Source organism: Myotis lucifugus, unplaced genomic scaffold (genome assembly GCF_000147115.1).
Source record: "Myotis lucifugus unplaced genomic scaffold, Myoluc2.0 scaffold_19, whole genome shotgun sequence".
NCBI classification, from domain to species: domain Eukaryota; kingdom Metazoa; phylum Chordata; class Mammalia; order Chiroptera; family Vespertilionidae; genus Myotis; species Myotis lucifugus.
Window position 1 is genome coordinate 10,648,966 of NW_005871067.1, and position 12,542 is coordinate 10,661,507.

At 38.7% G+C, this 12,542-nt stretch overlaps 1 pseudogene; it reads right to left on the bottom strand.

Annotated features, from left to right (window-relative positions):
- Positions 1 to 437: 437 nt before the first annotated feature.
- LOC102431543 lies at positions 438 to 1,359 on the bottom strand (annotated as a pseudogene).
- Positions 1,360 to 12,542: the final 11,183 nt, after the last annotated feature.

The window sequence follows — 12,542 nt, forward strand, 5'->3', positions numbered from 1 at the left end:
TGAATCCTTTCCCTGTGTTCAGTATTCTTCCATTTTCTGTAGTTTTCCTGTTATTCTCATTTCTGGTGTCACAAGAGACAGCTCTGGTGTCACAAGAGACAGCTGAATGGCTGAGAAAAGTAGCTTAGACCTGGTTTCTTGCAACCAGCTGCACCTGTATCTGGCTTAACTGTTAGCCCTGACCTTTACAAAAGACACATAAATATCCCGCCCTCCCTACTCTTGCTTGCTGACACCGATATACTGGTCTCAGCCTGCTGTGCAAGAATGTAATAAAATTTCTTAAACTATCAAAATGTCTCTTGGCCTGGTTTCTGTTGGCTCAAACCCAACACCCTGAATTTATGACACCAACTTATATTTGGCCAATTGGGAACCAGGTCAAACTGCATTATTCTTTGAAGGTCTAGTCAGTTGATAAGTGACAATTATTTCTTTCATGTAACCTTTAACAGAAATTCATAAGTTTCATTGATTATGCCCCAAAATATGAGGGACCCATGGTAATTCAGATGGGCACCTCTGAAAAGATTTGTCTGTTTTCTGTCCAGTTCTAACCAGATTATTTTTAAAACCATAGGAAAAGACTGAAATTCCCCTTCAATCTGAAACTGCATGCAAGTTTGTACAACATTAACTGGAAAAAACAAGATTCCCAACATGGAACTCAATAAACCTCCATAGAAAAAATCATTGATCAATGAGTAGTTGCAGTAGGCAGATGCTCCTTAATGGGACTCTCAAGGGCACCCCCCCCAAACACACACACACACACATACACACACAAACACAGGACATTGCTAAACCCATTATGGAAAAGAACAAGTGTCAAGACACAATAATACTCTCCAATTCCATGTCATTTCAGTCCCTTGAAAGCCTGATAAAAGTGTTTGTAAATTTGTTATGATGCTTGTGTTCTTGAAGCAATGTTTGAACTCTTTCCAATGAAATGAAAATTGCTTCTGTTGTCCCTGCAAGTAATGCTGCCATGCTATGGGTTTCAAACTCTGGGTTACTGATATGCTGATGGAAATGGCAAGATAAAACCTCATACAGACTAAATGTAAGTTCCAGTGTAGTTGTCTTCTGCATTAATGGGGGGAGGATTCTACCATACAAGTTTTGAAATATATCCATTTTAAACTGAAGCACTACATCCCTGATTTTGATTACATACAGCTGTTGCCAAAAGAGGACCTTCTGAATGGGAAATGTTATCACTACATTGTTGAAAGCTACATAGCATCCATACAAATGATGTTGCATTTCACCAAAATCTGTAATATAAAGTGATATATTTTATTTTGAAGATGTTATTATGGACAAACTCTTTTCATGAACTTCTGAATCCATCATGTGGCTTAAGGTCTGTCTTATTCATGAAAGATTTTTTTAACCCTTAGTTGTGAAGAATTATGACTGGATATTACTGCAGGCCCAAAGTCTCACCTGTAACAACATCTGGACCAGGTGTTTTGAGGAACGGTAGCTTTTTGGTAACATTCTCAATATTTTTCCATTGTTAATGGTCTGTTAGGTTCTCTCTTTTAGAGTCAATTTTGATAACTGAATTTCCTGCTTCTCTCGCTCACCAGTTGGGTGCCAGGCTCCATTCTAGGTAGCCACTTGTAGGCGGGTCAGTGAGCAATCCCTCTCAGGCAGGCACAGACCTTTTCTTACTGCAGTTCTCTTTTCTCATTTAAATGCCCAAAAGGTCATGATAGGTGTTTAGTCGGCAACATGGCGACCAGTAGGACGGGAGTGAGTGAGAGAGTGTGAGTGAGCAAGGAAGTGAGAGGGGAGTATGCGGATGTGCCTGGTGCATGTGTGTGTGAGTATGTGTGTGTGTGAGTGAGAGACAGATCTTGCAGGAGTCTCAGGGGCTGGAAGATCAGGCACTGATCTGTGCTACAGGCACTTCCCAGGTAGAAAAAAAAAAACACCCAATCATAGCAGCAATTGGAAAAAAAATTAAAAAGTGGGAGGAGAGTTTAAGGGAGCTATGTAACAACATGAAACAAAGCAACATCCACATAATAGGGCTTCCAGGGGGAGAAGAAGCTGAACAAGGAATAGAAAGCCTGTTTAAAGAGATAATGACAGAAAAGTTATCTGACTTGGGGAAGAAAAAAGTCATAAAAGTCCAGGAGACACACAGAGTCCCAAACAAGATGAATTGATTATTGAGAAAAAATAATCCAAAAGACCCACTTCAAGACACATCATAATTAAAATGGCAGAAGTTAAAGACAAAGAAAGAATCTTAAAAACTGTAAGAGAAAGAAACAAAATTACCTACATCCCTTGTATTATTACAATATCCACTGATTTCTCAACAGAAAAACATCAGGCCAGAAGGGAGTGGCATAAAGTATGCAAAGTAGTGAAAAGCAAGAGAATGAATACAGGAATACTCTATTCAGCAAGGCTATCATTCAAAATTAAAGGTGAAATAAGAAGCTTTGTAGACAAAAAAAGACTAAAGGAGTTTATTACCACCAAACCAGCAATGCAAGAAATCCTAAAGGGACAGCTGTCTGAAGAAGAAATAGAAAGAGAGGGAGGAATACAGGCATAAAAAAAATGGCAACAAATACCTATCAATGGATTAAATATTCTAATTAAAAGACATAGGGTAGCTAAATGGAGAAGAAAACATGACAAGAGATAAGAAAAGCCACTTCATAATGCTAAAGGGTCTATATAACAAGAGGATATAATTCTGGTAAACATATATGCACCCAATACAGAAACAACCACATATATAAAAAACTCTGGAGGATATCAAGGGTGAGATAGACAGCAATACAATCATAGTAGGGGACTTCAATACCCCACTTTCATCACTTGATAAATCTTCAGGGGGAAAAAATCAACAAGAAAACAGCAATCTTAAATGACACACTAGATCAAATGGAACTAATTGACATCTTCAGAACATTTCACCCCAAAGCTATGGAATATACATTCTTCTCAAGTGCACATGGGACATTTTCAAAGAGAGACCACATGTTAGGTCACAATCTAAGTCTACACAAAGTCAAGAAAATTGAAATTATATCAAGCATCTTCTTAGATCACAATGACATGAAATTAGAAATCAGCTACAATAAAAATGCTCAAAAACAATCAAATACATGGAGGCTAAATAGCATGTTATTAAACAATGAATGGGTTACCAAACAGATCAAATAAGAAATAGAAAATATCCTGAAAAGAAATGAAAATGAACACAAAACAATCCAAAATCTATAGGACACAGTGAAAGCAGTCCTGAGAGGGAAGTTCATAGCCCTACAGGCCTACCTCAAAAAACAAGAAAAAATGGTAATAAGTTATTTAACTATACAACTTAAAGAATTAGACCATCCAAATTAGAAAGGAGGAAGTAAAACTGTCATTATTCACAGGTGAATTATATTATATATAGACTCCATCAAAAAACTACTAGATTTAATAAATGAATTCGGCAATGTAGCAGGATACAAAATTAACACCCAGATATCTATTGCATTTTTATATGCCAACTAAAGCCCTGGCACACAAAAATCATGCACAGGTACAGTCCCTAGGCCTGGCCTGCAATCAGGGCCATCTTCCCCGGCTGCCCACAGCTGGCCCTGCTCCCCACCTCCACCCCCGCCCCCCGCAGTTCCCTGTTTGCCATCGGGTGATCGGAGTCTACCGGTTGAGGGGAGGAACTGAGAGGTCAGCCATTCCACCCACTCGCCGGCCCAACCCCTGCAGCGGGTTACCTTCTGTGTGGGGGGCAGGGGCCTTGGCCTGGCACCACCCGCATACCCCTGGTTCCCCATTTGTCATTGGGCAATCAGAGTCTGCCAGCCAGGGAAAGGGACCGAGAGGTGGTCAGTGCACCTCATAGTGACTGATCAAGCAGTCCTTCTGGTTGTTCCACCATTAGGGTAAATTTGCATATTACCCTTTTATTATATAGGACTAGTGGCCTGGTGCATGAAATTCATGCATGGGGGGGTGTCCCTCAGCTTGGCCTGCACCCTCTCCAATCTGGGACCCCTGGGGGTATGTCCGACTTCCGGTTTAGGCCCTATCCCTGTCCTAAACTGGAAGTCAGACATCCCTCTTGCAATCAGGGACTGCTGGCTCCTAACCGCTCACCTGCCTGCCTGCCTGATTTCCCCTAACCACTCTGCCTGCCGGCCTGCTCTCCCCCACCTGTCCCCCGCCAGTCTGCTTGCCCCCAACTGCCCCCCTTGCTGGCCTGATCGCCCCCACTGCCCTCCCCTGCCATCCTCATGGCCCCCAGCTGCCCTCCAGAGCTGGCCTCATGGCCCCCAACTGCCCTCCCTGGCCAGTTTCCCGGTCTAATTAGCATATTACCCTTTTATTAGTATAGATAGAGGCCTGGTGCACGGGCGGGGGCCGGCTGGCCTGTCCTGATGGGGGCCCCGGATCTGGGTGGAGGGTCCCCACTGGAGGGTGGGGCCAGCTGGCATGAGGGGCCATGAGTGGTTTGCAGGCCAGCCACTCCCCCAATCTGGTAGCAATATGTTTACAGATATATCTCCTAGGACAATGGAAACTAAGGAGAAAATAAACAAATGGAACTACATCAAAATAAAAAAACATCTGCACAGAAAAAGAAACCAAAAAAATAACAAGAGAGCCCACTGCATGGGACAACATATTTGCCTATGATAGATTTGATAGACACTTCTCCAAAGTGGACATACAGAAGGCCAAAAGGCATGTAAAAAAATGCTCAGTCCCTAATTATTTGAGACGTACAAATCAAAACGACAATGAGATATCACCTCACACTTGTCAAAATGGCTATTGTCAACAAATCAGCAAATGACAAGTATTGGCAAGGATGTGGAGAAAAGGGAACCCTAGTATCCTGCTGATGGAAATGGAGACTGGTGCATCCTCTGTGGAAAACAGTATGACATTTCCTCAAAAAATTAAAACTGGAACTTCCATTTGACCTAGTGATCCCACTTTTAAGAATATATCCTAAGAAATCAGTAACACCAATCAGAAAGAGTATATGCACCCCTCTGTTCATAGCAGTGCGATTTACAATAGCTAAGATTTGGAAACAGACTAAGTGTCCATTCGCAAATGAGTGGATTAAAAAACTGTGGTGCATCTATGCAGTGGAATATGACACAGCTATAAAAAAGAAAGAACTCTTACCATTTGAAACATGATGGCCCTGGAGAGCATTATGTTAAGCGAAATAATCAAATCAGAGAAAGATAAGTGTCACAGTATCTCACTGATATGTGACATCTACTGAACAACATAAAGTGATGAACAAAAATAGATCCAGAGATATAGAAGCATGGAACAGACTGTCAAACCTCAGAGGGAAGGCAGGGGAGGGTGTGTGGCTGGGAATAGATCAACCAATGAACTTGTATGCGTATAAGCACAACCAATGGACACAGACAATAGGGTGGTGAAGGCCTGTGGTGGGGGGTGGAAATAGGCTAGCAGAGGTCAATTCGGGGGAAAAAGGATGTATGTAATACTTTCAACAATAAAGATTTAAAAATGATAAAAAATAAATTCCAAAGAATTTATTAACTATTATAGGTCTTTTACTTTTCTGAATAAGAACCATATAATTAGTTTTTATGCCCAGTGGAATAATTTCCTCCCCAGAACTTTTTCTAATATGATCATCTCTTTTGTTTTTCATTAACTACTGGGAACCTATGAAACCCCTGTGCAGGTAATGCATGCAGGCATGACCTGAGGTCCCATGACTTGTCTAATTCTACTTTTACCACAAGCATTGGTGTCTCTGGGAATAAGAATACTAATATTAAAATGTTACACATGTGTTAGCATAAAGAACAGGAGATATTTTTTGTTTTTGCTTCCCCACAGTACTAACAAAGAACCCTGATATTGGTTTGCATGTAAGAAAATTGTAGTGAATAACAAACTTAATCAGTTGCAGTATTTAGAGAAAAAAATTATATTTTTGAGCAAATTTGAGCAAGGAGAGCAGGAACCCTCATCATATATGGAGTGAGCAAGAAGAATAAATCTCTAGTAGTAATGATGCTGAATAGCTGCAATTGTCAATCAATCATATATGATCAATATCTGTAGAAGTGGAGAAACACAGTTTATTTTGGAGCACAATATCTTTGGTTGGCATTTTTCCTGGGAAGAAGTAAAAGAAGCTTTTCAGATATGGAGAGAGAGGATATAGACAATGCAGTATAAACATAGAAAAAAGAAGATTAAGGGAATTTGAGGACAATGTTAACATGGATAAATAAACAAAGGAAATATCAGCAGATAGCAATCTAAATATGGGACCTAAGAATGTTGCTATTTCAAAGGGACAGGGTCTCAGGAGGGTGATAAATGATTATGAATTATAGAGTTATCATAATTTAGACTATTGTTTCACCAGACCAACTGTACCAGATGGTATGTTAAAATTCCAGTACTATTAAAGGCTGGATGTCTAAAAAATTTTGTAAATTGCAGTAATTACCCATAACCTCATTTTAAAGTATCATCTGAAAGAATACTGGAAGTTATCTGTAAGTTAGAGACAGATGATGACCAGAGTATTAATTAGCTCTGAAACAAAGTTGTTCATATGTAAAAAGGAGAAAAGATGAAAGGCACAGTGTTCGCAGTATCAAGCAGACCAACAATGACAAATACATGGTGTATAAATGTGAAGGGAACCAATGATGAAAATAGACTGCAGAAGTGATTATTTCCAATCATTGATTTGAAGTAGAAAAACCTGTCACAATTTCTTATTCACAATTTTCTATTCTTGTCTCCAGTCTATGTAAGTGTAGAGCAACAACAACAACAATAACAAAAACTCAGGTAAAAAGTAAAGCAATTTATTCTTCAGTCACATACATACAAAAACCAAAGTAGATTTTTCACTTTTTGTCTAGAGTTGACATCATTTATTTTGGTCAATCTAAATCAGCTTTAAAATATTTTATATAAAAGATAATTATTAATGTTTAGATTTTTGGAATGTATATATGTCTGTAAAGAATTTAAGATTATTTTATATCGCTCTCATATTTATATTTTAATCAAAATATAATAGATGGTATCTGTGCTTCTAGAAATGTATACTGTACTTTCTCCACTAGGTGTCTCCAGAGAAATACAAGTAAATACTGCTAAAAAGAAATTCTGCTTATATACACTCAATTTTAAGATTTCAAAATCACAACTAGGGACAAGTAGTTACAGTGGTTACTTAGGATGAGAGTAAGATCTGTCACTTGATGGCATACTACACACATTTATTAAATAATTCCTTCTGCTCTGCTTCTAAATGAATTAGCATTAAAGACATGTCATTTAATATTTACTTTGGGGTCAAGTTAGTCATTTCTTTCTCTCGATATAAGTTTATTATCTTAGATATGTTAGGCCATAAGATAACTGGAAGATCTTTGGGAGTAGAGGAGGAAATTCTCTAGAAATATATTGGGAGGAGGACTCGGGAAGTCCCACCTTTTCTAAGCTCTACAATGTGTCAGCAAAAAAAAATCTGAGCTTATATATTACCCTTTTGACTTAAGTCAGACATTGATATTTAATTTTATTTTGGCTGTATGAGTGTTTTATGAAGAAAAAAGATCACAAAATTTAATTTTTATTTAATTTGAATTTCTGTTGTCTTAGGTCAGAACAATGTAATAATTTTAAGAAAACCTTTTCTCTCACTCTAAGGAAACAAAGATAAGTGGGTCTTTGCCAGAACTTCAGTTTACGGAGCTGTAACCCAGGTACCAGGGAAGGCTGAGATGCTCCCTGGCCAAGGTACTTGCATCAAATTCAAGGCCTTATCATAATTTACAAATAGGCCAGTAGAAAAGCAAAGTGATACTAAGAAATGTCATAGACCACATGTTAAAAAGCAGGGGTTTAGAAACTTGGGGCAAAGAACCATTCTGGATCATTCAAAACCAAGGAAATTCTCTCCTAAAAGTCTACTCTTGGCTTGAGTATTCAGTTTTGTTTTAAATATGTTTTTATTGATTTTTAGAGAGAGGGGAAAGTAGAGGGAGAGAGAGAAACATCAATGTTGAGAAATATTGATTGGCTGCTTCCTGCATGCCCCCTACTGGGGATTGAGCCTGCAACCTGGGAATGCTCACTGATCAGGAATCAAACTGTGTGACCTTCTGGTTCATAGGTTGACACTCAACCACTGAGCGACACTGGCCAGGGCCAATCTATTTTTAATCCAGAGGCCATGTCCAATGCTAGAGAGCATAAGTCTAATATTGGTTGCATGCCAGTGATTGCAAGCATATCACTGCAGTGACTTCACAATTTCTAGAGGCTACAAGGCTTACTAAAAAGATCTACTGGACAATTTGGGAACTGACAGTGAATTAGCATCCTGGTAGCTAGAAACAAATGTCTCTGTCTTTTGGACACATTATTTTTCTCAGATTGCATTATAAATGGTTTCTTTTTCACTAATGGTTTGCATTTCTGGGTCAGACTTTGTAACCCGGAATGTCCCAAGACTTCAATCTTTCTTCAAACCATGAATAAAATTATGTAGTCGAACCAGGGGCAGGATCTTTTCATGAAACAGAAGAATAAGGGTTCTATGTGGAGAAAGAGAGGGGGAAAGAGAGAGAGAGATACAGAGAGAGAGAGAGAGATCCTTGATGAGTGCTCTGAAAGGAGAGAACTGTATTCCTCTTAATATTTTTTAATCTCTTCTCTATAATTTAGATTATCTTTCTTCCCACTCTTGGGAATTTCCCATTCCTTTCCTTATCCTACAACAAACTGTTGGCTATGTACCAGAATTCAATTATTTGCCTCGCTGAAGCCAAGATTCTGCCTGAAGTAGTTGCTTGGACTTTTTCCCACTGTTACCTTCATTAGCTAGTTATTGAAAGGAAGAGAGTGAAGCAAGTCAGAAATTGTTGGGCATGGTCAGCTGGGAAGCAGAGGCCTATTTGCTTCACCAGGAAGCTACAGCTTCACACTCCCCCTAGAGAACCACCAGTCCATTCCCCACAGATCACTTGAGGAAGGGATAGAAGAAAAGGGGCATTAAACACATAAGCAATAAAGTCAAAATGGCACAGAGGGATGTACTTAAGCACAGAGGACTGTCGGTATAATCTGGGGAAAAGATCACTGGCTAATGGGGGGATGGAGCCAATGCAATCCCTCAAAATCTTGGGAAGTTAATTGGTTATTTTGAACAAACTCCTAGTTAAAATCCCAGGAGAGGAAGAGCATTCTCACTCTCTCTCTTACTGGTGACCTGCACTTGCCCTGTTCATTGTGTTCTCTCCTGCCCAGAGCATGCAACCATATGGGTCTAGTGGCCACCTGAGTTCCACAGTAGATTGAGGGGGCTCTGAAGGACTATGCAGCAGAAACTCTGGGCACTGGCCTTTGCCTTGGCCTTGGTGAAGACATGTTGTACATGGAAGGAGATGGCACGTTAGAAACCCAGGGGTAGAAGCAGCTATCACAAATAAACCATGCCACCATACCACAATCTCATGTGTGTGGATCCTTGAAATGCTTTCCTTGCGATCCCATGGAAGAGCCTGATTTCCACCAACACCACCACTATTTCTTTGCTGAGCTCAGCTTTTAAGCTGCAGTACTTTAATGTTTTTATATTTACTCTAAAATTTTCCTTCCTTGGAATGTTCTCCAACCTCTAAACTTATATGCAGTTTATATACACAATCTGTCTCTCATTTCCTTGATTGCATTACTCATCTTGAGTATAAATATTTGTTGAGAACTAGCATTTGTTGACTTCCATGGGACTTAAACAAGTTCCAAATATGATCTCATGGATATATTTAAGACTCCATTGTTAGAAACTCCAAAAAGGAAAATTTAGGGAATATCTTTCTACTGGATGAGCATATCTCATGTTTTTGTTTTGTTTTTTTATAGAAAGGAAACCTATATGTCCTTTCAGAAAGGGGACAGTCCTCTTGAATTTACAAATACATTTCCATTTTCACTGCTCATCTTATGCAATTATTTGTTTATTCAGACGACTGAAAGATAAAACTGTGGTATCAAGGAACAACTAGGTGTTTTGGTGTTTTTGGGTTTTTTTAAGAATTAATATATTTTCAATTTATTACAGGCACTATTAAGAAAGTGGGTGACATGGCAGGAAATTATTAATTCTTTCTTCACTGTTATAATCATAATCAAGCTTACCTGTTATTATTCTGGACTATATTTAAAGAGCTCTTTTACTCTTAATACATATTATCCAAGTCTATATCTCTTTCTCTCTATACCCCATTACTTCCTCTTCAATAGCCACATTAGATTTGAGCAAATTTTAGCTTCATTACAGAAAAATTTATAAACAGTTATAGTTATCTAAAATTTAAAAAGTTGCATCAATAATAGTGAGCATCCCAGTAAAGAGTAAATTACTACTTATAGTGATGATGTTAGAGAGATTTCTGTATTTTAAGTTTGATTTATTTTCTATAATTCCAAGTCTCTATTGTTATGTTTTAAGAAAATAATCTACACCAGTGATGGCGAACCTATGACACACGTGTCAGAGGTGACACGCAAACTCATTTTTTTGGTTTATTTTTCTTTGTTAAATGGCATTTAAATATATAAAATAAATATCAAAAACATGTCTTTGTTTTACTATGGTTGCAAATATCAAAAAATTTCTATATGTGACACGGCACCAGAGTTAAGTTAGGGTTTTTCAAAATGCTGACATGCCAAGCTCAAAAGGTTCGCCATCACTGATCTACACTATAATGTCTAAACAATAAGGTCTGGAATTGAAGATTTTTACAACTATGTTATCAATAATGTTCTAACAGCTAATTTGCTGATATTAAATAGAAATTATTTTTATAAAAGTTTTTTCATCCTACTCAATAGGCAAATTGCACAACATAAGAGGAATAGAAGTCTATTATATAACACATGCCAGCAACATATGGATGAAGTTAGAATATTTCATTTACAGAAATATAAAATATAGGCTACAGTAATTCTCTTCTTCCCATAAGGGACTAGGGAAAAAATATAATTTACATTTTATGCCATTTTCTCTTCATCTCTCCTTTTAAATAGCTCTTTTATTTTCTATACTAGAGGCCTAGTGCATGAAATTCATGCGGGGGGGAGGAAGGGACCCCTCAGGGGATGGCCGACTGCCAGTTTAGGTCTGATCCTGGGGATCGGGCCTAAACCAGCAGTTGGACATCCTTCTCACAATCCAGGACTGCTGGCTCCGAACTGCTCACCTGCCTGCCTGCCTGATCACCCCTAACTGGCCCCTCTGCCAGCCTGATCACCCCTAACTGCTTCTGCCTGCCAACCTGATCACCCCTAACTGCCCCCACCCCTGCCAGCCTGGTCCCCCCTGCCAGCATGATTGTCCCTTACTGCCCCCCTGCCAGCCTGGTCACCCCTCACTGGCCCCCCTGCTGGCCTAGTCACCCCCAACTGCCTCCCTACCAGCCTGGTCGCCCCACGCAGCCTGCTGCTCAGTCGTTTGGTTGTCCCTCACTACCCCCCCTGCTGGCCTTGTCGCCCAACTCAGACTGTTCAGTCGTCTGTTCAGTTGTTTTGGATGTGACAGCCCCTGGCTCTTTATATATATAGATGTGACTACCAAGATTTTTAAATTGAAAAAAAAAGCCTTTGAATCATACTTCAGAAATTATTGTTTCATTTTATACTTTCTTAATAATCTGGCAGCAAGGTGAAAAATTATGTATTTCCCCAAGACAAAATCCTGTAGCAAGCTTAATATAACTATCCTGATACTTGGAATTCTCTCTGGTCCAATCCAGATTCCCCAACAGCACTTCCAATTGGACACATGGAGATTCATTATATAATTTCTTTATATTACCAGTAGGGAAGCAGAACTATTGTGCCATTGCAGCAGAAGCAATTTGCCACAAGAAAAATTTGAATTGCACTTTGACGTTAGAATAGTGTGTAACATGTTTATTCAAGGAGATTCACTGACCTTATTATTTTAGCTCATTGTTGACTTCTAAAATTCAGATTTCTTTTATCCAAAATATTTTGAAGATTTGATGTATGTGTAGAATTTTGATAATGCATATTCCCTTTGCTAGGAATTTCATGTAGCATTAAGAGACTTTAGTTTCTCTTGATAAAATCAGAAGAATAATTATGGCAACATCCCTGTTTCTTAATATGAATTTAATTATTCTGTTATGGTTATATCAGTAATACTGTTTTCTGATATGGGATACTTTTGCCCAGTGCTTATCAGTAGATTTACTGCCTAGAGATTTTCAATATCATGTGAAGTATGTAATGAATAAACAATAAGGCTAAAATGTTTCCTTTTCTGTTTTGTTTCAAGACTTAGGGAAATGTGACAGAAGTAAATCTATGTTAATTCCACCTACCCTTTGATATTTAAAGAGAGGAGTGAAATGGGAGGGATCTCTTCAGTAGGATTGTAAGGGAAATGTGGTCTCTTCTACACTTTTGTCAGCAAGTTAGAATTCTTATTTCATATT